Source organism: Lithobates pipiens, unplaced genomic scaffold (genome assembly GCF_037356315.1).
Source record: "Lithobates pipiens isolate NorthernLeopardFrog02 unplaced genomic scaffold, aLitPip1_a1.2 Scaffold_25, whole genome shotgun sequence".
NCBI lineage: Eukaryota > Metazoa > Chordata > Amphibia > Anura > Ranidae > Lithobates > Lithobates pipiens.
This window is the reverse complement of record NW_027507787.1, coordinates 103,822,763-103,827,051: the sequence shown is the minus strand read 5'-3', so window position 1 is coordinate 103,827,051 and position 4,289 is coordinate 103,822,763. Positions and strand designations below refer to the sequence as shown.

General features: G+C 47.7%; 5 pseudogenes; all 5 read right to left on the bottom strand.

The window, feature by feature from the left end:
• Positions 1 to 1,498: 1,498 nt before the first annotated feature.
• LOC143931573 (5S ribosomal RNA) lies at positions 1,499 to 1,617 on the bottom strand (annotated as a pseudogene).
• A 97-nt stretch (positions 1,618 to 1,714) lies between these two features.
• Positions 1,715 to 1,833, bottom strand: LOC143932640 (5S ribosomal RNA; annotated as a pseudogene).
• Positions 1,834 to 1,943: 110 nt separating this feature from the next.
• On the bottom strand, positions 1,944 to 2,062 carry LOC143931592 (5S ribosomal RNA; annotated as a pseudogene).
• A 529-nt stretch (positions 2,063 to 2,591) lies between these two features.
• On the bottom strand, positions 2,592 to 2,710 carry LOC143931041 (5S ribosomal RNA; annotated as a pseudogene).
• Positions 2,711 to 3,777: 1,067 nt separating this feature from the next.
• Positions 3,778 to 3,896, bottom strand: LOC143932318 (5S ribosomal RNA; annotated as a pseudogene).
• Positions 3,897 to 4,289: the final 393 nt, after the last annotated feature.

Below are 4,289 nucleotides of genomic sequence, written 5' to 3'. Positions count from 1 at the left end.
CCCTTGTTTCCCAAGGTGACCATCTTGGTGTTTGTCAAGAGGGTTGAGGGTGCCAAAAGTGAGTGCCTATGGCAACATCACCCTGAAAGCATCTGATACTAAGCAGGGACGGGCCTGGTTAGTACCTAGATGGGAGACCGCCTGGGAATACCCTCTTGAGAAATGCCAAGATGGTCACCTTGGGGAACCACAAAAAAAGGCAGTCTCCCATCCAGGTACTAAGCAGGCCCATCTCTGCTTAGTCTTCAAGACCAGATGAGATCGGGTGCTTTCAGAGTGGAGTGGCCATAGGCAATCTCTTCTGGCACCCAAAACCCTCTTGAGAAATGCCAAGAAGGTCATCTTGGGAAACCAGAAATAAAAAACAGGTCAACTAATGCAGGTACTAACCAGGCCCGACTCTGCTTAGCCTCCAAGATCAGGTGCTTTTAGGGTGATGTGGCTGTAGGCATTCTCTTTGGGCACACTCCACCCTCTTGACAAACGCCAAGATGGTCATCTTGGGAAACAAGGGAAAAAAAAACAAGTTAACGGCAAAAAAAAAAAAAAGATGCCTATGGCACATGCTATTCTCAGGCGGTCTCCCATCCAGGTACTGACCAGGCCTGACCCTGTTTAGCCTCCGAGATCAGACGAGATTAGGGCTTTGAGGGTGATGTGGCCATAGGCAATCTCTTTGGGCACCGTCAACCCTCTTGACAAACCTCAAGATGGTCACCTTGGGAAACAAGGGAAAAAAACAAGTCGACGCAAAAAAAAAAAAAAAAGAAGACTGCAGCTCCTGGTATTCCCAGGCGGTCTCCCCTCCAGATGCTAATCAGGCCCGACCCTGCTTAGCCTCCAAGATAAGACGAGATTTTGAGCTTTCAGGGTGATGAGGCCAAAGACAATCTCTTTGGGCACCCTAAACCTCCTTCACAAATGCCAAGATAGTCACCATGGAAAACAAGGAAAAATAAGTCAACGGCAAAAAAAAATAAAAGAAGCCTATGCTACCTGGTATTCCCAGGCAGTCTCCCATCCAGGTACTAACCAGGCCTAAGCCTGCTTAGCCTCCGAGATTAGACAAGATTGGTCGCTTTCAAGGTGATGTGGCCATAGGAAATCTCTTTGGGTGCCCTCAATCGTCTTGACAAACGCCAAGATAATAACCTTGGGAAACAAGGGAAAAAAACAAGTCAACGCCCCCCCCCCCCAAAAAAAAGAAGCCTACATCACCTTGTATTACCAGGCGGTTTCCCATTCAGGTACTAACCAGGCCCTACCCTGCCCATAGGCAATCTCTTTGGGCACCCTCATCCCTCTTGACAAATGCAAAGATGGTCACTAAGCCCGACCCTGCTTAGCCTCCGAGATCAGACGAGATTGGGCGCTTTCACTGTGATATGGCCGTAGGCAATCTCTTTCAGCACCCTCAACCCTTTTGACAAACGCCAAGATGGTCACCTTAGGAAACAAGGGAAAAAAAAAACAAGTCAACATAAAAAAAAAAAAAAGAAACCTACGGCACTTGGTATTCCCAGGGGGTCTCCCATCCAGGTTTTAACCAGGCCCAACTCTGCTAAGCCTCCAAGATCAGATGAGATTGGTTGCTTTCAGGGAGATGTGGCCGTAGGCAATCGCTTTGGGGACTCTCAACCCTCTTGAAAAATCCCAAGATGGTCACCTTGGTAAACAAGGGAAATTAACAAGTCAACTCCCAAAAAAAAAAAAAAGTCTATGCCACCTGGTATTCCCAGGCAGTCTCCCATCCAGGTACTAACCAGGCCCGACCCTGCTTAACATCCGAGATCAGATGAGATCAGGCGCATTCAGGGTGATGTAGCCGTAGACCATCGTGCTGGCCACTCTAAACCCTCTTGACAAACGGCAAGATGGTCACCTCTGCAAACAAGCAAAAAAATTAAAACAGGTCTTCAACGCCAACAACATATAAAAAAAAAAGCCTACGGCACCTGGTATTCCCAGGGGGTCTCCCATCCAGGTTCTAACCAGGCCCGACCCTGCTAAGCCTCCGAGATCAGATGAGATTTGTTACTTTCAGGGAGATATGGCCGTATTCAATTGCTTTGGGCACTCTCAACCCTCATAAAAAACGCAAAGATGGTCACCTTAGTAAACAAGGGAAAATAACAAGTCAACACCCAAAAAAAAAAAAAGTCTATGCCACCTGGTATTCCCAGGCAGTCTCCCATCCAGGTACTAACCAGGCCTGACCCTGCTTATCCTCCGAGATTAGACGAGATTGGTCGCTTTCAAACTGTGGCCATAGGAAATTTCTTTGGGTGCCCTCAACCGTCTTGACAAACGCCAAGATAATCACCTTGGTAAACAAGGGAGAAAACAAGTCAACACCAAAAAAAAAAGAAAAAAAGAAGCCCGTGGCACTGGGTATTCCCAGGAGGTCTCCCATTTGTTACTAACCAGGCCAAATGCTGCTCAACCTCCGGGATCAGACAAGATCAGGAGCTTTCAGGGTGATGTGGCCATAGGCAATCTCTTGCGGCACCCTCAACCCTCTTGACAAACGCCAAGATGGTCACCTTGGGAAACAAGGGAAAAAAAACAAGTCAACAACAACAAAAAAAAGAAACCTACAGCACTTGGTATTCCTAGGGGGTCTCCCATCCAGGTTCTAACCAGGCCCAACCCTGCTAAGCATCCGAGATCAGATGAGATCAGTTGCTTTCAGGGAGATGTGGCTGTAGGCAATCGCTTTGGGCACCCTGAACCCTCTTGAAAAAAAAGCCCAAAAAAGAAAAAAAGAGAAGCCTATGGCACCTGGTATTCCCAGGCAGTCTCTCATCCAGGTACTAACCAGGCCTGATCATGCTTAGCCTCCGAGATTAGTCACTTTCAGGGCAATGTGGCCATAGGCAATTTCTTCAGACACCCTCAACCATCTTGACAAACGCCAATATAGTCACCTTGGGAAACAAGGGAAAAAAACAAGTAAACGCAAAAAAATAAATAAGCCTACGGCACCTGGCCATCCAGGTATTAACCAGGCTCAGCCCCTGCTTAGCCTCCGAGGTGAGACAAGATGGGGCGCTTTCAAGGTGATGTGGCCGTAGCCAATCTTTTTGGGCACCGTCAACCCCCTTGACAAATGCCAAAATACACTTCCAGGTACTTACCAGGCCCGACCCTACCCATGGGCAATCTCTATGGGCACCCTCATCCCTCTTGACAAATGCAAAGATGGCCACTAGGCCCGACCATGCTTAGCCTCCGAGATCAGATGAGATTGGGCGCTTTCACGGTGATATGGCTGTAGGCAATCCCTTTGGGTATCCTCAACCCTTTTTGACAAACGCCAAGATGGTCACCTTGAGAAACAAGGGAAAAAAACAAGTCAATGCCAAAAAGAAAAAAAAAAAGAAGCCTATAGCACCTGATATTCCCAGGCGGTCTCCCATCCAAGTAATAACCAGGCCCGCCACTGCTTAGTCTCCGAGATCAGATGAGATGGTTCGCTTTCAGGGTGATGTGGCCGTAGGCAAGCTCTTTATGCAACTTCAACCCTCTTGACAAATGCCAAGATGGTAGCCATGGGTAAAAAGAGAAAAAAAGAAAAGAAACCTACAGCACCTAGTATTCCCAGGCGGTCTCCCATCTGCGTACTAACCCAGCCCGCCCTTACTTCTCAGAGTAGTAGGGTGATGTGCCGTAGACAATCTCTTTGGGCACCCTCAGCCCTCTTGACAAATGCCAAGATTGTCACCTTGGGAAACAAGGGAAAAAAACAAGTCAACACCAAAAAAATTTAAAAAAATAAACCTACGGCACCTGGTACTCCCAGGTGGTCTCCCATCCAGGTACTAACCAGGCCCGACCCTGCATAACCTCCGAGATCGGACAAGATAGGGTGCTTTCAGGGTGATGTGCCCATAGGCAATTGCTTTGGGCACCCTCAACTCTCTTGACAAACACCAAGATTGTCACCTTGGTAAACAAGGGAAAATAACAAGTCAACGGCAAAAAAAAAAAAGAAGCCTATGCCACATGGTATTCCCAGGCAGTCTCCCATCCAGGTACTAACCAGGCCTGACCCTGCTTAGCCTCCGAGATTAGGCCATTTGACCTGACCATCCGCACCAACTCTTATGGAGTTGATCTTTGCCCGAGGCAAGAGCACCTTTTTCGTGGGCTCTGTCTACGATCAGACCCAAGTACTCCAGCTTTTTTAGCAGTATTAAGGAAGATTTCTCTAGGTTTAGAATCCGAACTCTTCAGATGGTTGTAGTGCGTATGCTTTGCTCCAAATGAGCCAACTGATTATTAACAGA